The following is a 21,314-nucleotide window of genomic DNA, read 5'->3' as shown; positions in this document are numbered from 1 at the left end:
CACTGACTTTCTCTGTATTTTAATCGTGAAGCGCGTGTCAAGACTTGAATGAAGAGGCAGGAAGCTGTCAGTTTCCTTTACAGTGCTTTAATCCAGTCTAGAGAGTGAACTTAGAGATGTGGTGGGTGTGTGTGGTTCTGGAACAAACCAAAGAATAATATAAATCCATAAACAGCCATAAACGTATGTTTCACCATAGCACACAATCCAAATAATAATGTTATTAGCATGAACATCATAAACAGAGATAATATGCATACTATCACATTTAAGTGACAACAAAGAAAACAGTCAGTGACATTCAGATAACATAACTAGGAGGAAGATGTTCCTCTTGTATTGTGAAGGAGCCGGTACCGACCGTCACCAGAACAGTCCAGACTCCAGGAATGATGGTTCCCTCCAAACCAGCAGTCGCCAACACGTGTCATCTTCCTGTTGTCGTCAGACAGTTTGTTGTGCGTGTGAATGAAATAAAAACACACAGTTCCACCTCCTCCTCCTGCTCAGAGCTGGTGTGGTCCGTGGTGGTGGTGGTGGTGGTGGGTGGTCCAGCAGCAGCAGCAGGCTCCACCCTGACAGGAGGAGGACGGGGGTCAGACCGGGGGTCAGACCGGCTCAGTCTCTGTCAGGGGGGGGGGGGGGGGTGGGGGGGGGAAGATGTTCCTCTTTTATTGTGAAGGAGCCGGTACCGGCCGTCACCAAAACAGTCAGTGACATTCAGATAACATAACTAATGACTTTTGAACGATTAGCGAAGTAAATAACACTGCTGGAAATACTCACCAGCGGAATTATAAAATAGAACAACAAAGGAGTGCTTCCTATAAACAACAACATAACTCACGTTTCTCTGGACGCACACTGAACCACAAACATCAGATTCATGACACAAAGTAATATAACAGCTTCATCCACATCATCAGCTTCTCATCGTTGTCTCTCTTCTTCTACCACGATAAGCAGCACTCAGCGGGATGGAGAGCAGCAGCCCCCCCTGGTGGCTGGATGTTCTTAAATCAACCGCTCTGTCAGGAAAACCTTCAGACCAGTGCTACATATTTGATTATTAGTACAAATGTGGGGATTTGGAAGTTCTGATTATTTTAAACCTGATCATTTCTACAGATGTGGGACTTCATGATTTGCTAAAAGTGTTATGGTGGTTGAGTTTCCTTTAAATGGGACTTGATTTCAAGATGTTCATGATTTGGTACTAAAATGTTACATAAGTGATCTTTTGAAAATTGGAACAAACTAAATGGATAAAGAATAAAAAAATGTTTCATGCTGAAATATGTTTCCTAGCATGATAAATCAATTTGATAATTATTGTGAGGAAATGTTGAGGCAGCACTTTTAATGAGTGAATATCAAATATTGGGAAGTGGTGAGAATAAAGAGCAGGATGAACCCTGGCTGCACAGCAACGTTGTGCTCAGATCTGACAGCAGGTTGTAACTTCATCTGGGCTGATTGCAGCTCGGTGATTCCTCTCTGACATCACAGTTGGTCACATGTGCAGCAAACTACCTGCAGCTGAACATGAAGTGAAGGATCTGAGCTGAACTGAGCTGCAGAGAAACAACACGCTGCCGTTCACCGTGAAGCTCTGACTGGAAACAGACGGAAGAACAACGTGTGGATCCTGGAATAACGGCAGCTTCACCGTTAAAGGACCGGGAGAGGAAGAAGTTTCCAAGGAATCGTTCAGAACAGTTTCACCAACGTGTGATTCAGGTGTTCTGGTGGAGACAGAGACAGACGTGTACAGACTCAACTATCTGTCCAACAGAGACAGTTTCTCTGACAGGAGGAGACTCTGGAGACTGAACTCAACACAGAGACACTGAAGAACCAGAACCAGAACCAGAACCAGAACCAGACCAGAACCAGAACCCAGGATAGAGAGGTCCAGTGAATGTGGTGTTGACGGTGTGGAGGTGGATCAGTCTGTCAGAGGAGACGCTGTAGAAGGACAGAGTTCCAGCAGGAACGTCCACGTACACCGCTGCTCTGTCAGAGACCGAGGAAGAGGAGGAGAGAGGTGTTTCTCTCTTATTGTGAAGGAGCCGGTACCGGTGACCGTCACCAGAACAGGACAGACTCCAGGAATGATGGTTCCCTCCAAACACACAGTCATCAGAGTCTCCTCTCCTGCTGATTCTCCTGTAACTCACTGATACACCAACTCCTCCTCTCCACTGGACCTCCCAGTAACAGCGACCCGTCAGAACTTCTCTACACAGCAGCTGATCCCAGGAATCAAACCTGTCTGGATGATCAGGATACGACTGATCCTCCTCCACAACCATCATCTTCCTGTTGTCGTCAGACAGTTTGATGTCGTTGTTGACTGTGTTTGTGTCGACGGTGAGTTGACAGGAATCTGATGGAGAGAACAAACAAGCAGCTGCAGTTATTATTGATCAGTTATTGATCACTGATGGACTCATGGACGAGTGAAGATGGTTGAATAAAAACACACTTACACTTCCTCAGACCTGGTGTCAGCCATCGTTGTCCAGCAGGCTCCACCCTGGAAGGAGGAGGAGGATCAGACCAGCTCAGTCTCTCTCAGGGGTGGGATGGTATTTAGAGGACCAGGGTCCTCTATATAACATCCCACCCCTGACAGGAGGACGGGGGTCAGGTCCAGCTCTCTCTCAGAAAGAAAGAAGTCGAAATGTGGAGAAAAAAAGTCAAAATTTGGAAAAAAAGACAAAATGTGGAGAAAAAAGTCAAAATTTGCAGAAAAAAGTCGAAATGTGAAGAAAAAGCTCGAAATGTGGAGGAAAAAAGTCAAAATTTGGAGAAAAAAGTCAAAATTTGGAGAAAAAAGACGAAATGTGGAGGAAAAAAGTCAAAATTTGGAGAAAAAAGTCAAAATTTGGAGAAAAAAGACGAAATGTGGAGGAAAAAAGTCAAAATTAGGAGAAAAAAGACAAAATGTGGAGAGAAAAAAGTCAAAATTTGGAGAAAAAAGTCGAAATGTGCAGAAAAAGCTCGAAATGTGGAGGAAAAAAGTCAAAATTTGGAGAAAAAAGACAAAATGTGCAGAAAAAAGTTGAAATGTGGAGAAAAAAGAGGTAATGACCGACACAATTTACCCTTGTCATTTATTTATTTAAAACGTTTTTTATTTACACAGTTTCAACACAATTTGAGACGGAAAATACATGTGAAATGTCACGCAGCTCCATCCGGTATTTAGAGCACCAGAACCTGCAGAAAACCAGCGGAGATTTACGCAGCTCCATCCGGGATTTAGAGCAAGTGAACCTGCAGAAACCCAGCGGAGATTTACGCAGCTCCATCCGGGATTTAGAGCAGCAGAACCTGCAGAAACCCAGCGTAGATTTACGCAGCTCCATCCGGGATTTAGAGCACCAGAACCTGCAGAAACCCAGCGATTTACGCAGCTCCATCCGGGATTTAGAGCACCAGAACCTGCAGAAACCCAGCGGAGATTTACGCAGCTCCATCCGGGATTTAGACCGGGTGAACCTGCAGAAACCCACCGTGGATTTACGCAGCTCCATCCGGGATTTAGAGCAGCAGAACCTGCAGAAACCCAGCGGAGATTTACGCAGCTCCATCCGGGATTTAGACCGGGTGAACCTGCAGAAACCCACCGTGGATTTACGCAGCTCCATCCGGGATTTAGAGCAGCAGAACCTGCAGAAACCCAGCGTGGATTTACGCAGCTCCATCCGGGATTTAGAGCACCAGAACCTGCAGAAACCCAGCCGAGCATCCCGCAGCTCCTTCCGGGTTCCGCCCCCCCCGATCCCCGAGTTCCCGTCCCGCTGCAGCCTCCCGTCGTCCCGAGGAAAAAGTCAGCACTGCCAGCCACGTAGCCCCGCACCAGCCCCGCACCAGCCCCGCACCAGCCCCGCACCAGCCCCGCACCAGCCCCGCACCAGCCCCGCGGGTCCCCGCGGCTCCGGCCCCCGAGACAGAACCTCCATCCCGGCTCACCGGGAGCCGGCCAAACACCTCGCTCTCCGTGCGTGCCTTGGGAGCCCACGCTTAAGCCCCCCCACCATCCACGACTGAGCTTCCTTAAAGCCAGCTGCGCCCCAAAAGACCCCGCGGTCCTGGTACCATGGAGGATTTTTGGCCCGCACAGTGGAGCCCTCTGGTAGCCGAAGACAGTACTGCACCGGATTTTCTGGGCCGCGATTTGGCTCCATCTGGTGGACGAAAAAAAGTACTACAAGTAATGAGATAAAAAAAATCTCATTTATGATCACACTTAAACCTTTGGTCTCAGAGAAAAGTGATGAACTAGTTTCACCGAGCTGAACTTAGATCATCAATCACATTTGATTCATATAGCACCTTTCATCCGGGTACATGAAATACAAGGTGCTTTGACACTTTGATTGAAAAACAAGCGAGACCAAAAAATACAAACTGGGAGACCAATGCACTCTGACATACAATATAGAATGTAGCAAATGTATAAAAAGATAAAAGTTCAAGGATTAAGGCTACACAACGCCGGGTGAGGGGTGTCATCTCAGTAAATCCCTCTATACCTGGTGATGGGGCCACAACGCCGGGTGAGGGGTGTCATCTCAGCTAATCCCTCTCTATATCTGGTGATGGGGCCACAACGCCGGGTGAGGGGTGTCATCTCAGTAAACCCCTCTCTATAGCTGGTGATGGGGCCACAACGCCAGGTGAGGGGTGTCATCTCAGTAAATCCCTCTCTATACCTGGTGATGGGGCCACAACGCCGGGTGAGGGGTGTCATCTCAGTAAATCCCTCTCTATACCTGGTGATGGGGCCACAACGCCAGGTGAGGGGTGTCATCTCAGTTAATCCCTCTCTACCTCCATCCAGTCTCCTCTACCACAGCGGGGGCTGCAGGGTAACAGCCTGTGGGAGGGCGTACCCTTCAGAATCTTCCATCAGTCTTGGTTGTAGCATTCGTCTGCGTGGACGTACATCTTCACTTGGGGGAACATAAGACATTATCACTTGGTAATGACCTTATCCGGCTCCAAGGACCGTATGTTTTGGAGGCTAAATGATTAACACTTGTACACTGACTTTCTCTGTATTTTAATCGTGAAGCGCGTGTCAAGACTTAAATGAAGAGGCAGGAAGCTGTCAGTTTCCTTTACAGTGCTTTAATCCAGTCTAGAGAGTGAACTTAGAGATGTGGTGGGTGTGTGTGGTTCTGGAACAAACCAAAGAATAATATAAATCCATAAACAGCCATAAACGTATGTTTCACCATAGCACACAATCCAAATAATAATGTTATTAGCATGAACATCATATACAGAGATAATATGCATACTATCACATTTAAGTGACAACAAAGAAAACCGTCAGTGACATTCAGATAACATAACTAGGAGGAAGATGTTCCTCTTGTATTGTGAAGGAGCCGGTACCGACCGTCACCAGAACAGTCCAGACTCCAGGAATGATGGTTCCCTCCAAACCAGCAGTCGCCAACACGTGTCATCTTCCTGTTGTCGTCAGACAGTTTGTTGTGCGTGTGAATGAAATAAAAACACACAGTTCCACCTCCTCCTCCTGCTCAGAGCTGGTGTGGTCCGTGGTGGTGGTGGTGGTGGTGGGTGGTCCAGCAGCAGCAGCAGGCTCCACCCTGACAGGAGGAGGACGGGGGTCAGACCGGGGGTCAGACCGGCTCAGTCTCTGTCAGGGGGGGGGGGGGGGGGGAAGATGTTCCTCTTTTATTGTGAAGGAGCCGGTACCGACCGTCACCAAAACAGTCAGTGACATTCAGATAACATAACTAATGACTTTTGAACGATTAGCGAAGTAAATAACACTGCTGCAAATACTCACCAGCGGAATTATAAAATATAACAACAAAGAAGTGCTTCCAATAAACAACAACATAACTCACGTTTCTCTGGACGCACACTGAACCACAAACATCAGATTCATGACACAAAGTAATATAACAGCTTCATCCACATCATCAGCTTCTCATCGTTGTCTCTCTTCTTCTACCACGATAAGCAGCACTCAGCGGGATGGAGAGCAGCAGCCCCCCCTGGTGGCTGGATGTTCTTAAATCAACCACTCTGTCAGGAAAACCTTCAGACCAGTGCTACATATTTGATTATTAGTACAAATGTGGGGATTTGGAAGTTCTGATTATTTTAAACCTGATCATTTCTACAGATGTGGGACTTCATGATTTGCTAAAAGTGTTATGGTGGTTGAGTTTCCTTTAAATGGGACTTGATTTCAAGATGTTCATGATTTGGTACTAAAATGTTACATAAGTGATCTTTTGAAAATTGGAACAAACTAAATGGATAAAGAATAAAAAAATGTTTCATGCTGAAATATGTTTCCTAGCATGATAAATCAATTTGATAATTATTGTGAGGAAATGTTGAGGCAGCACTTTTAATGAGTGAATATCAAATATTGGGAAGTGGTGAGAATAAAGAGCAGGATGAACCCTGGCTGCACAGCAACGTTGTGCTCAGATCTGACAGCAGGTTGTAACTTCATCTGGGCTGATTGCAGCTCGGTGATTCCTCTCTGACATCACAGTTGGTCACATGTGCAGCAAACTACCTGCAGCTGAACATGAAGTGAAGGATCTGAGCTGAACTGAGCTGCAGAGAAACAACACGCTGCCGTTCACCGTGAAGCTCTGACTGGAAACAGACGGAAGAACAACGTGTGGATCCTGGAATAACGGCAGCTTCACCGTTAAAGGACCGGGAGAGGAAGAAGTTTCCAAGGAATCGTTCAGAACAGTTTCACCAACGTGTGATTCAGGTGTTCTGGTGGAGACAGAGACAGACGTGTACAGACTCAACTATCTGTCCAACAGAGACAGTTTCTCTGACAGGAGGAGACTCTGGAGACTGAACTCAACACAGAGACACTGAAGAACCAGAACCAGAACCAGAACCAGAACCAGACCAGAACCAGAACCCAGGATAGAGAGGTCCAGTGAATGTGGTGTTGACGGTGTGGAGGTGGATCAGTCTGTCAGAGGAGACGCTGTAGAAGGACAGAGTTCCAGCAGGAACGTCCACGTACACCGCTGCTCTGTCAGAGACTGAGGAAGGCGAGGAGAGAGGTGTTCCTCTCTTATTGTGAAGGAGCCGGTACCGGTGACCGTCACCAGAACAGGACAGACTCCAGGAATGATGGTTCCCTCCAAACACACAGTCATCAGAGTCTCCTCTCCTGCTGATTCTCCTGTAACTCACTGATACACCAACTCCTCCTCTCCACTGGACCTCCCAGTAACAGCGACCCGTCAGAACTTCTCTACACAGCAGCTGATCCCAGGAATCAAACCTGTCTGGATGATCAGGATACGACTGATCCTCCTCCACAACCATCATCTTCCTGTTGTCGTCAGACAGTTTGATGTCGTTGTTGACTGTGTTTGTGTCGACGGTGAGTTGACAGGAATCTGATGGACAGAACAAACAAGCAGCTGCAGTTATTATTGATCAGTTATTGATCACTGATGGACTCATGGACGAGTGAAGATGGTTGAATAAAAACACACTTACACTTCCTCAGACCTGGTGTCAGCCATCGTTGTCCAGCAGGCTCCACCCTGGAAGGAGGAGGAGGATCAGACCAGCTCAGTCTCTCTCAGGGGTGGGATGTTGGTCCTCTATATAACATCCCACCCCTGACAGGAGGACGGGGGTCAGGTCCAGCTCTCTCTCAGAAAGAAAGAAGTCGAAATGTGGAGAAAAAAAGTCAAAATTTGGAAAAAAAGACAAAATGTGGAGAAAAAAGTCAAAATTTGCAGAAAAAAGTCGAAATGTGAAGAAAAAGCTCGAAATGTGGAGGAAAAAAGTCAAAATTTGGAGAAAAAAGTCAAAATTTGGAGAAAAAAGACGAAATGTGGAGGAAAAAAGTCAAAATTTGGAGAAAAAAGTCAAAATTTGGAGAAAAAAGACGAAATGTGGAGGAAAAAAGTCAAAATTAGGAGAAAAAAGACAAAATGTGGAGAGAAAAAAGTCAAAATTTGGAGAAAAAAGTCGAAATGTGCAGAAAAAGCTCGAAATGTGGAGGAAAAAAGTCAAAATTTGGAGAAAAAAGACAAAATGTGCAGAAAAAAGTTGAAATGTGGAGAAAAAAGAGGTAATGACCGACACAATTTACCCTTGTCATTTATTTATTTAAAACGTTTTTTATTTACACAGTTTCAACACAATTTGAGACGGAAAATACATGTGAAATGTCACGCAGCTCCATCCGGTATTTAGAGCACCAGAACCTGCAGAAAACCAGCGGAGATTTACGCAGCTCCATCCGGGATTTAGAGCAAGTGAACCTGCAGAAACCCAGCGGAGATTTACGCAGCTCCATCCGGGATTTAGAGCAGCAGAACCTGCAGAAACCCAGCGTAGATTTACGCAGCTCCATCCGGGATTTAGAGCACCAGAACCTGCAGAAACCCAGCGATTTACGCAGCTCCATCCGGGATTTAGAGCACCAGAACCTGCAGAAACCCAGCGGAGATTTACGCAGCTCCATCCGGGATTTAGACCGGGTGAACCTGCAGAAACCCACCGTGGATTTACGCAGCTCCATCCGGGATTTAGAGCAGCAGAACCTGCAGAAACCCAGCGGAGATTTACGCAGCTCCATCCGGGATTTAGACCGGGTGAACCTGCAGAAACCCACCGTGGATTTACGCAGCTCCATCCGGGATTTAGAGCAGCAGAACCTGCAGAAACCCAGCGTGGATTTACGCAGCTCCATCCGGGATTTAGAGCACCAGAACCTGCAGAAACCCAGCCGAGCATCCCGCAGCTCCTTCCGGGTTCCGCCCCCCCCGATCCCCGAGTTCCCGTCCCGCTGCAGCCTCCCGTCGTCCCGAGGAAAAAGTCAGCACTGCCAGCCACGTAGCCCCGCACCAGCCCCGCACCAGCCCCGCACCAGCCCCGCACCAGCCCCGCACCAGCCCCGCACCAGCCCCGCGGGTCCCCGCGGCTCCGGCCCCCGAGACAGAACCTCCATCCCGGCTCACCGGGAGCCGGCCAAACACCTCGCTCTCCGTGCGTGCCTTGGGAGCCCACGCTTAAGCCCCCCCACCATCCACGACTGAGCTTCCTTAAAGCCAGCTGCGCCCCAAAAGACCCCGCGGTCCTGGTACCATGGAGGATTTTTGGCCCGCACAGTGGAGCCCTCTGGTAGCCGAAGACAGTACTGCACCGGATTTTCTGGGCCGCGATTTGGCTCCATCTGGTGGACGAAAAAAAGTACTACAAGTAATGAGATAAAAAAAATCTCATTTATGATCACACTTAAACCTTTGGTCTCAGAGAAAAGTGATGAACTAGTTTCACCGAGCTGAACTTAGATCATCAATCACATTTGATTCATATAGCACCTTTCATCCGGGTACATGAAATACAAGGTGCTTTGACACTTTGATTGAAAAACAAGCGAGACCAAAAAATACAAACTGGGAGACCAATGCACTCTGACATACAATATAGAATGTAGCAAATGTATAAAAAGATAAAAGTTCAAGGATTAAGGCTACACAACGCCGGGTGAGGGGTGTCATCTCAGTAAATCCCTCTATACCTGGTGATGGGGCCACAACGCCGGGTGAGGGGTGTCATCTCAGCTAATCCCTCTCTATATCTGGTGATGGGGCCACAACGCCGGGTGAGGGGTGTCATCTCAGTAAACCCCTCTCTATAGCTGGTGATGGGGCCACAACGCCAGGTGAGGGGTGTCATCTCAGTAAATCCCTCTCTATACCTGGTGATGGGGCCACAACGCCGGGTGAGGGGTGTCATCTCAGTAAATCCCTCTCTATACCTGGTGATGGGGCCACAACGCCAGGTGAGGGGTGTCATCTCAGTTAATCCCTCTCTACCTCCATCCAGTCTCCTCTACCACAGCGGGGGCTGCAGGGTAACAGCCTGTGGGAGGGCGTACCCTTCAGAATCTTCCATCAGTCTTGGTTGTAGCATTCGTCTGCGTGGACGTACATCTTCACTTGGGGGAACATAAGACATTATCACTTGGTAATGACCTTATCCGGCTCCAAGGACCGTATGTTTTGGAGGCTAAATGATTAACACTTGTACACTGACTTTCTCTGTATTTTAATCGTGAAGCGCGTGTCAAGACTTAAATGAAGAGGCAGGAAGCTGTCAGTTTCCTTTACAGTGCTTTAATCCAGTCTAGAGAGTGAACTTAGAGATGTGGTGGGTGTGTGTGGTTCTGGAACAAACCAAAGAATAATATAAATCCATAAACAGCCATAAACGTATGTTTCACCATAGCACACAATCCAAATAATAATGTTATTAGCATGAACATCATATACAGAGATAATATGCATACTATCACATTTAAGTGACAACAAAGAAAACCGTCAGTGACATTCAGATAACATAACTAGGAGGAAGATGTTCCTCTTGTATTGTGAAGGAGCCGGTACCGACCGTCACCAGAACAGTCCAGACTCCAGGAATGATGGTTCCCTCCAAACCAGCAGTCGCCAACACGTGTCATCTTCCTGTTGTCGTCAGACAGTTTGTTGTGCGTGTGAATGAAATAAAAACACACAGTTCCACCTCCTCCTCCTGCTCAGAGCTGGTGTGGTCCGTGGTGGTGGTGGTGGTGGTGGGTGGTCCAGCAGCAGCAGCAGGCTCCACCCTGACAGGAGGAGGACGGGGGTCAGACCGGGGGTCAGACCGGCTCAGTCTCTGTCAGGGGGGGGGAAGATGTTCCTCTTTTATTGTGAAGGAGCCGGTACCGACCGTCACCAAAACAGTCAGTGACATTCAGATAACATAACTAATGACTTTTGAACGATTAGCGAAGTAAATAACACTGCTGCAAATACTCACCAGCGGAATTATAAAATATAACAACAAAGAAGTGCTTCCAATAAACAACAACATAACTCACGTTTCTCTGGACGCACACTGAACCACAAACATCAGATTCATGACACAAAGTAATATAACAGCTTCATCAGCATCATCAGCTTCTCATCGTTGTCTCTCTTCTTCTACCACGATAAGCAGCACTCAGCGGGATGGAGAGCAGCAGCCCCCCCTGGTGGCTGGATGTTCTTAAATCAACCGCTCTGTCAGGAAAACCTTCAGACCAGTGCTACATATTTGATTATTAGTACAAATGTGGGGATTTGGAAGTTCTGATTATTTTAAACCTGATCATTTCTACAGATGTGGGACTTCATGATTTGCTAAAAGTGTTATGGTGGTTGAGTTTCCTTTAAATGGGACTTGATTTCAAGATGTTCATGATTTGGTACTAAAATGTTACATAAGTGATCTTTTGAAAATTGGAACAAACTAAATGGATAAAGAATAAAAAAATGTTTCATGCTGAAATATGTTTCCTAGCATGATAAATCAATTTGATAATTATTGTGAGGAAATGTTGAGGCAGCACTTTTAATGAGTGAATATCAAATATTGGGAAGTGGTGAGAATAAAGAGCAGGATGAACCCTGGCTGCACAGCAACGTTGTGCTCAGATCTGACAGCAGGTTGTAACTTCATCTGGGCTGATTGCAGCTCGGTGATTCCTCTCTGACATCACAGTTGGTCACATGTGCAGCAAACTACCTGCAGCTGAACATGAAGTGAAGGATCTGAGCTGAACTGAGCTGCAGAGAAACAACACGCTGCCGTTCACCGTGAAGCTCTGACTGGAAACAGACGGAAGAACAACGTGTGGATCCTGGAATAACGGCAGCTTCACCGTTAAAGGACCGGGAGAGGAAGAAGTTTCCAAGGAATCGTTCAGAACAGTTTCACCAACGTGTGATTCAGGTGTTCTGGTGGAGACAGAGACAGACGTGTACAGACTCAACTATCTGTCCAACAGAGACAGTTTCTCTGACAGGAGGAGACTCTGGAGACTGAACTCAACACAGAGACACTGAAGAACCAGAACCAGAACCAGAACCAGAACCAGACCAGAACCAGAACCCAGGATAGAGAGGTCCAGTGAATGTGGTGTTGACGGTGTGGAGGTGGATCAGTCTGTCAGAGGAGACGCTGTAGAAGGACAGAGTTCCAGCAGGAACGTCCACGTACACCGCTGCTCTGTCAGAGACTGAGGAAGGCGAGGAGAGAGGTGTTCCTCTCTTATTGTGAAGGAGCCGGTACCGGTGACCGTCACCAGAACAGGACAGACTCCAGGAATGATGGTTCCCTCCAAACACACAGTCATCAGAGTCTCCTCTCCTGCTGATTCTCCTGTAACTCACTGATACACCAACTCCTCCTCTCCACTGGACCTCCCAGTAACAGCGACCCGTCAGAACTTCTCTACACAGCAGCTGATCCCAGGAATCAAACCTGTCTGGATGATCAGGATACGACTGATCCTCCTCCACAACCATCATCTTCCTGTTGTCGTCAGACAGTTTGATGTCGTTGTTGACTGTGTTTGTGTCGACGGTGAGTTGACAGGAATCTGATGGAGAGAACAAACAAGCAGCTGCAGTTATTATTGATCAGTTATTGATCACTGATGGACTCATGGACGAGTGAAGATGGTTGAATAAAAACACACTTACACTTCCTCAGACCTGGTGTCAGCCATCGTTGTCCAGCAGGCTCCACCCTGGAAGGAGGAGGAGGATCAGACCAGCTCAGTCTCTCTCAGGGGTGGGATGGTATTTAGAGGACCAGGGTCCTCTATATAACATCCCACCCCTGACAGGAGGACGGGGGTCAGGTCCAGCTCTCTCTCAGAAAGAAAGAAGTCGAAATGTGGAGAAAAAAAGTCAAAATTTGGAAAAAAAGACAAAATGTGGAGAAAAAAGTCAAAATTTGCAGAAAAAAGTCGAAATGTGAAGAAAAAGCTCGAAATGTGGAGGAAAAAAGTCAAAATTTGGAGAAAAAAGTCAAAATTTGGAGAAAAAAGACGAAATGTGGAGGAAAAAAGTCAAAATTTGGAGAAAAAAGTCAAAATTTGGAGAAAAAAGACGAAATGTGGAGGAAAAAAGTCAAAATTAGGAGAAAAAAGACAAAATGTGGAGAGAAAAAAGTCAAAATTTGGAGAAAAAAGTCGAAATGTGCAGAAAAAGCTCGAAATGTGGAGGAAAAAAGTCAAAATTTGGAGAAAAAAGACAAAATGTGCAGAAAAAAGTTGAAATGTGGAGAAAAAAGAGGTAATGACCGACACAATTTACCCTTGTCATTTATTTATTTAAAACGTTTTTTATTTACACAGTTTCAACACAATTTGAGACGGAAAATACATGTGAAATGTCACGCAGCTCCATCCGGTATTTAGAGCACCAGAACCTGCAGAAAACCAGCGGAGATTTACGCAGCTCCATCCGGGATTTAGAGCAAGTGAACCTGCAGAAACCCAGCGGAGATTTACGCAGCTCCATCCGGGATTTAGAGCAGCAGAACCTGCAGAAACCCAGCGTAGATTTACGCAGCTCCATCCGGGATTTAGAGCACCAGAACCTGCAGAAACCCAGCGATTTACGCAGCTCCATCCGGGATTTAGAGCACCAGAACCTGCAGAAACCCAGCGGAGATTTACGCAGCTCCATCCGGGATTTAGACCGGGTGAACCTGCAGAAACCCACCGTGGATTTACGCAGCTCCATCCGGGATTTAGAGCAGCAGAACCTGCAGAAACCCAGCGGAGATTTACGCAGCTCCATCCGGGATTTAGACCGGGTGAACCTGCAGAAACCCACCGTGGATTTACGCAGCTCCATCCGGGATTTAGAGCAGCAGAACCTGCAGAAACCCAGCGTGGATTTACGCAGCTCCATCCGGGATTTAGAGCACCAGAACCTGCAGAAACCCAGCCGAGCATCCCGCAGCTCCTTCCGGGTTCCGCCCCCCCCGATCCCCGAGTTCCCGTCCCGCTGCAGCCTCCCGTCGTCCCGAGGAAAAAGTCAGCACTGCCAGCCACGTAGCCCCGCACCAGCCCCGCACCAGCCCCGCACCAGCCCCGCACCAGCCCCGCACCAGCCCCGCACCAGCCCCGCGGGTCCCCGCGGCTCCGGCCCCCGAGACAGAACCTCCATCCCGGCTCACCGGGAGCCGGCCAAACACCTCGCTCTCCGTGCGTGCCTTGGGAGCCCACGCTTAAGCCCCCCCACCATCCACGACTGAGCTTCCTTAAAGCCAGCTGCGCCCCAAAAGACCCCGCGGTCCTGGTACCATGGAGGATTTTTGGCCCGCACAGTGGAGCCCTCTGGTAGCCGAAGACAGTACTGCACCGGATTTTCTGGGCCGCGATTTGGCTCCATCTGGTGGACGAAAAAAAGTACTACAAGTAATGAGATAAAAAAAATCTCATTTATGATCACACTTAAACCTTTGGTCTCAGAGAAAAGTGATGAACTAGTTTCACCGAGCTGAACTTAGATCATCAATCACATTTGATTCATATAGCACCTTTCATCCGGGTACATGAAATACAAGGTGCTTTGACACTTTGATTGAAAAACAAGCGAGACCAAAAAATACAAACTGGGAGACCAATGCACTCTGACATACAATATAGAATGTAGCAAATGTATAAAAAGATAAAAGTTCAAGGATTAAGGCTACACAACGCCGGGTGAGGGGTGTCATCTCAGTAAATCCCTCTATACCTGGTGATGGGGCCACAACGCCGGGTGAGGGGTGTCATCTCAGCTAATCCCTCTCTATATCTGGTGATGGGGCCACAACGCCGGGTGAGGGGTGTCATCTCAGTAAACCCCTCTCTATAGCTGGTGATGGGGCCACAACGCCAGGTGAGGGGTGTCATCTCAGTAAATCCCTCTCTATACCTGGTGATGGGGCCACAACGCCGGGTGAGGGGTGTCATCTCAGTAAATCCCTCTCTATACCTGGTGATGGGGCCACAACGCCAGGTGAGGGGTGTCATCTCAGTTAATCCCTCTCTACCTCCATCCAGTCTCCTCTACCACAGCGGGGGCTGCAGGGTAACAGCCTGTGGGAGGGCGTACCCTTCAGAATCTTCCATCAGTCTTGGTTGTAGCATTCGTCTGCGTGGACGTACATCTTCACTTGGGGGAACATAAGACATTATCACTTGGTAATGACCTTATCCGGCTCCAAGGACCGTATGTTTTGGAGGCTAAATGATTAACACTTGTACACTGACTTTCTCTGTATTTTAATCGTGAAGCGCGTGTCAAGACTTAAATGAAGAGGCAGGAAGCTGTCAGTTTCCTTTACAGTGCTTTAATCCAGTCTAGAGAGTGAACTTAGAGATGTGGTGGGTGTGTGTGGTTCTGGAACAAACCAAAGAATAATATAAATCCATAAACAGCCATAAACGTATGTTTCACCATAGCACACAATCCAAATAATAATGTTATTAGCATGAACATCATATACAGAGATAATATGCATACTATCACATTTAAGTGACAACAAAGAAAACCGTCAGTGACATTCAGATAACATAACTAGGAGGAAGATGTTCCTCTTGTATTGTGAAGGAGCCGGTACCGACCGTCACCAGAACAGTCCAGACTCCAGGAATGATGGTTCCCTCCAAACCAGCAGTCGCCAACACGTGTCATCTTCCTGTTGTCGTCAGACAGTTTGTTGTGCGTGTGAATGAAATAAAAACACACAGTTCCACCTCCTCCTCCTGCTCAGAGCTGGTGTGGTCCGTGGTGGTGGTGGTGGTGGTGGGTGGTCCAGCAGCAGCAGCAGGCTCCACCCTGACAGGAGGAGGACGGGGGTCAGACCGGGGGTCAGACCGGCTCAGTCTCTGTCAGGGGGGGGGAAGATGTTCCTCTTTTATTGTGAAGGAGCCGGTACCGACCGTCACCAAAACAGTCAGTGACATTCAGATAACATAACTAATGACTTTTGAACGATTAGCGAAGTAAATAACACTGCTGCAAATACTCACCAGCGGAATTATAAAATATAACAACAAAGAAGTGCTTCCAATAAACAACAACATAACTCACGTTTCTCTGGACGCACACTGAACCACAAACATCAGATTCATGACACAAAGTAATATAACAGCTTCATCAGCATCATCAGCTTCTCATCGTTGTCTCTCTTCTTCTACCACGATAAGCAGCACTCAGCGGGATGGAGAGCAGCAGCCCCCCCTGGTGGCTGGATGTTCTTAAATCAACCGCTCTGTCAGGAAAACCTTCAGACCAGTGCTACATATTTGATTATTAGTACAAATGTGGGGATTTGGAAGTTCTGATTATTTTAAACCTGATCATTTCTACAGATGTGGGACTTCATGATTTGCTAAAAGTGTTATGGTGGTTGAGTTTCCTTTAAATGGGACTTGATTTCAAGATGTTCATGATTTGGTACTAAAATGTTACATAAGTGATCTTTTGAAAATTGGAACAAACTAAATGGATAAAGAATAAAAAAATGTTTCATGCTGAAATATGTTTCCTAGCATGATAAATCAATTTGATAATTATTGTGAGGAAATGTTGAGGCAGCACTTTTAATGAGTGAATATCAAATATTGGGAAGTGGTGAGAATAAAGAGCAGGATGAACCCTGGCTGCACAGCAACGTTGTGCTCAGATCTGACAGCAGGTTGTAACTTCATCTGGGCTGATTGCAGCTCGGTGATTCCTCTCTGACATCACAGTTGGTCACATGTGCAGCAAACTACCTGCAGCTGAACATGAAGTGAAGGATCTGAGCTGAACTGAGCTGCAGAGAAACAACACGCTGCCGTTCACCGTGAAGCTCTGACTGGAAACAGACGGAAGAACAACGTGTGGATCCTGGAATAACGGCAGCTTCACCGTTAAAGGACCGGGAGAGGAAGAAGTTTCCAAGGAATCGTTCAGAACAGTTTCACCAACGTGTGATTCAGGTGTTCTGGTGGAGACAGAGACAGACGTGTACAGACTCAACTATCTGTCCAACAGAGACAGTTTCTCTGACAGGAGGAGACTCTGGAGACTGAACTCAACACAGAGACACTGAAGAACCAGAACCAGAACCAGAACCAGAACCAGACCAGAACCAGAACCCAGGATAGAGAGGTCCAGTGAATGTGGTGTTGACGGTGTGGAGGTGGATCAGTCTGTCAGAGGAGACGCTGTAGAAGGACAGAGTTCCAGCAGGAACGTCCACGTACACCGCTGCTCTGTCAGAGACTGAGGAAGGCGAGGAGAGAGGTGTTCCTCTCTTATTGTGAAGGAGCCGGTACCGGTGACCGTCACCAGAACAGGACAGACTCCAGGAATGATGGTTCCCTCCAAACACACAGTCATCAGAGTCTCCTCTCCTGCTGATTCTCCTGTAACTCACTGATACACCAACTCCTCCTCTCCACTGGACCTCCCAGTAACAGCGACCCGTCAGAACTTCTCTACACAGCAGCTGATCCCAGGAATCAAACCTGTCTGGATGATCAGGATACGACTGATCCTCCTCCACAACCATCATCTTCCTGTTGTCGTCAGACAGTTTGATGTCGTTGTTGACTGTGTTTGTGTCGACGGTGAGTTGACAGGAATCTGATGGAGAGAACAAACAAGCAGCTGCAGTTATTATTGATCAGTTATTGATCACTGATGGACTCATGGACGAGTGAAGATGGTTGAATAAAAACACACTTACACTTCCTCAGACCTGGTGTCAGCCATCGTTGTCCAGCAGGCTCCACCCTGGAAGGAGGAGGAGGATCAGACCAGCTCAGTCTCTCTCAGGGGTGGGATGGTATTTAGAGGACCAGGGTCCTCTATATAACATCCCACCCCTGACAGGAGGACGGGGGTCAGGTCCAGCTCTCTCTCAGAAAGAAAGAAGTCGAAATGTGGAGAAAAAAAGTCAAAATTTGGAAAAAAAGACAAAATGTGGAGAAAAAAGTCAAAATTTGCAGAAAAAAGTCGAAATGTGAAGAAAAAGCTCGAAATGTGGAGGAAAAAAGTCAAAATTTGGAGAAAAAAGTCAAAATTTGGAGAAAAAAGACGAAATGTGGAGGAAAAAAGTCAAAATTTGGAGAAAAAAGTCAAAATTTGGAGAAAAAAGACGAAATGTGGAGGAAAAAAGTCAAAATTAGGAGAAAAAAGACAAAATGTGGAGAGAAAAAAGTCAAAATTTGGAGAAAAAAGTCGAAATGTGCAGAAAAAGCTCGAAATGTGGAGGAAAAAAGTCAAAATTTGGAGAAAAAAGACAAAATGTGCAGAAAAAAGTTGAAATGTGGAGAAAAAAGAGGTAATGACCGACACAATTTACCCTTGTCATTTATTTATTTAAAACGTTTTTTATTTACACAGTTTCAACACAATTTGAGACGGAAAATACATGTGAAATGTCACGCAGCTCCATCCGGTATTTAGAGCACCAGAACCTGCAGAAAACCAGCGGAGATTTACGCAGCTCCATCCGGGATTTAGAGCAAGTGAACCTGCAGAAACCCAGCGGAGATTTACGCAGCTCCATCCGGGATTTAGAGCAGCAGAACCTGCAGAAACCCAGCGTAGATTTACGCAGCTCCATCCGGGATTTAGAGCACCAGAACCTGCAGAAACCCAGCGATTTACGCAGCTCCATCCGGGATTTAGAGCACCAGAACCTGCAGAAACCCAGCGTAGATTTACGCAGCTCCATCCGGGATTTAGAGCAGCAGAACCTGCAGAAACCCAGCGTAGATTTACGCAGCTCCATCCGGGATTTAGACCGGGTGAACCTGCAGAAACCCACCGTGGATTTACGCAGCTCCATCCGGGATTTAGAGCAGCAGAACCTGCAGAAACCCAGCGGAGATTTACGCAGCTCCATCCGGGATTTAGACCGGGTGAACCTGCAGAAACCCACCGTGGATTTACGCAGCTCCATCCGGGATTTAGAGCAGCAGAACCTGCAGAAACCCAGCGTGGATTTACGCAGCTCCATCCGGGATTTAGAGCACCAGAACCTGCAGAAACCCAGCCGAGCATCCCGCAGCTCCTTCCGGGTTCCGCCCCCCCCGATCCCCGAGTTCCCGTCCCGCTGCAGCCTCCCGTCGTCCCGAGGAAAAAGTCAGCACTGCCAGCCACGTAGCCCCGCACCAGCCCCGCACCAGCCCCGCACCAGCCCCGCACCAGCCCCGCACCAGCCCCGCACCAGCCCCGCGGGTCCCCGCGGCTCCGGCCCCCGAGACAGAACCTCCATCCCGGCTCACCGGGAGCCGGCCAAACACCTCGCTCTCCGTGCGTGCCTTGGGAGCCCACGCTTAAGCCCCCCCACCATCCACGACTGAGCTTCCTTAAAGCCAGCTGCGCCCCAAAAGACCCCGCGGTCCTGGTACCATGGAGGATTTTTGGCCCGCACAGTGGAGCCCTCTGGTAGCCGAAGACAGTACTGCACCGGATTTTCTGGGCCGCGATTTGGCTCCATCTGGTGGACGAAAAAAAGTACTACAAGTAATGAGATAAAAAAAATCTCATTTATGATCACACTTAAACCTTTGGTCTCAGAGAAAAGTGATGAACTAGTTTCACCGAGCTGAACTTAGATCATCAATCACATTTGATTCATATAGCACCTTTCATCCGGGTACATGAAATACAAGGTGCTTTGACACTTTGATTGAAAAACAAGCGAGACCAAAAAATACAAACTGGGAGACCAATGCACTCTGACATACAATATAGAATGTAGCAAATGTATAAAAAGATAAAAGTTCAAGGATTAAGGCTACACAACGCCGGGTGAGGGGTGTCATCTCAGTAAATCCCTCTATACCTGGTGATGGGGCCACAACGCCGGGTGAGGGGTGTCATCTCAGCTAATCCCTCTCTATATCTGGTGATGGGGCCACAACGCCGGGTGAGGGGTGTCATCTCAGTAAACCCCTCTCTATAGCTGGTGATGGGGCCACAACGCCAGGTGAGGGGTGTCATCTCAGTAAATCCCTCTCTATACCTGGTGATGGGGCCACAACGCCGGGTGAGGGGTGTCATCTCAGTAAATCCCTCTCTATACCTGGTGATGGGGCCACAACGCCAGGTGAGGGGTGTCATCTCAGTTAATCCCTCTCTACCTCCATCCAGTCTCCTCTACCACAGCGGGGGCTGCAGGGTAACAGCCTGTGGGAGGGCGTACCCTTCAGAATCTTCCATCAGTCTTGGTTGTAGCATTCGTCTGCGTGGACGTACATCTTCACTTGGGGGAACATAAGACATTATCACTTGGTAATGACCTTATCCGGCTCCAAGGACCGTATGTTTTGGAGGCTAAATGATTAACACTTGTACACTGACTTTCTCTGTATTTTAATCGTGAAGCGCGTGTCAAGACTTAAATGAAGAGGCAGGAAGCTGTCAGTTTCCTTTACAGTGCTTTAATCCAGTCTAGAGAGTGAACTTAGAGATGTGGTGGGTGTGTGTGGTTCTGGAACAAACCAAAGAATAATATAAATCCATAAACAGCCATAAACGTATGTTTCACCATAGCACACAATCCAAATAATAATGTTATTAGCATGAACATCATATACAGAGATAATATGCATACTATCACATTTAAGTGACAACAAAGAAAACCGTCAGTGACATTCAGATAACATAACTAGGAGGAAGATGTTCCTCTTGTATTGTGAAGGAGCCGGTACCGACCGTCACCAGAACAGTCCAGACTCCAGGAATGATGGTTCCCTCCAAACCAGCAGTCGCCAACACGTGTCATCTTCCTGTTGTCGTCAGACAGTTTGTTGTGCGTGTGAATGAAATAAAAACACACAGTTCCACCTCCTCCTCCTGCTCAGAGCTGGTGTGGTCCGTGGTGGTGGTGGTGGTGGTGGGTGGTCCAGCAGCAGCAGCAGGCTCCACCCTGACAGGAGGAGGACGGGGGTCAGACCGGGGGTCAGACCGGCTCAGTCTCTGTCAGGGGGGGGGGGGGGGGGGAAGATGTTCCTCTTTTATTGTGAAGGAGCCGGTACCGACCGTCACCAAAACAGTCAGTGACATTCAGATAACATAACTAATGACTTTTGAACGATTAGCGAAGTAAATAACACTGCTGCAAATACTCACCAGCGGAATTATAAAATATAACAACAAAGAAGTGCTTCCAATAAACAACAACATAACTCACGTTTCTCTGGACGCACACTGAACCACAAACATCAGATTCATGACACAAAGTAATATAACAGCTTCATCCACATCATCAGCTTCTCATCGTTGTCTCTCTTCTTCTACCACGATAAGCAGCACTCAGCGGGATGGAGAGCAGCAGCCCCCCCTGGTGGCTGGATGTTCTTAAATCAACCGCTCTGTCAGGAAAACCTTCAGACCAGTGCTACATATTTGATTATTAGTACAAATGTGGGGATTTGGAAGTTCTGA

The 21,314-nt window shown here is 47.5% G+C and overlaps 4 long non-coding RNA genes across 4 annotated transcripts; all 4 read right to left on the bottom strand.

The window, feature by feature from the left end:
• Window positions 1-5,058: 5,058 nt before the first annotated feature.
• LOC133458733 (uncharacterized) lies at window positions 5,059-7,074 on the bottom strand. The gene is made up of 2 exons (XR_009783962.1): window positions 5,895-7,074; window positions 5,059-5,680 (listed from the first exon to the last, which is right to left on the bottom strand). It is a non-coding gene; the product is annotated as an uncharacterized LOC133458733 (long non-coding RNA).
• Window positions 7,075-10,091: 3,017 nt separating this feature from the next.
• On the bottom strand, window positions 10,092-11,056 carry LOC133458735 (uncharacterized). Its single transcript, XR_009783964.1, has 2 exons — window positions 10,919-11,056; window positions 10,092-10,713 (listed from the first exon to the last, which is right to left on the bottom strand). It is a non-coding gene; the product is annotated as an uncharacterized LOC133458735 (long non-coding RNA).
• Window positions 11,057-15,129: 4,073 nt separating this feature from the next.
• On the bottom strand, window positions 15,130-16,094 carry LOC133458736 (uncharacterized). Its single transcript, XR_009783965.1, has 2 exons — window positions 15,957-16,094; window positions 15,130-15,751 (listed from the first exon to the last, which is right to left on the bottom strand). It is a non-coding gene; the product is annotated as an uncharacterized LOC133458736 (long non-coding RNA).
• A 4,130-nt stretch (window positions 16,095-20,224) lies between these two features.
• On the bottom strand, window positions 20,225-21,231 carry LOC133458734 (uncharacterized). The gene is made up of 2 exons (XR_009783963.1): window positions 21,061-21,231; window positions 20,225-20,846 (listed from the first exon to the last, which is right to left on the bottom strand). It is a non-coding gene; the product is annotated as an uncharacterized LOC133458734 (long non-coding RNA).
• Between the last annotated feature and the right edge of the window lie 83 nt (window positions 21,232-21,314).

The sequence above is a fragment of the Cololabis saira genome, chromosome 13 (assembly GCF_033807715.1).
Source record: "Cololabis saira isolate AMF1-May2022 chromosome 13, fColSai1.1, whole genome shotgun sequence".
NCBI classification, from domain to species: domain Eukaryota; kingdom Metazoa; phylum Chordata; class Actinopteri; order Beloniformes; family Belonidae; genus Cololabis; species Cololabis saira.
This window is presented reverse-complemented; position numbering and strand designations above follow the sequence as displayed.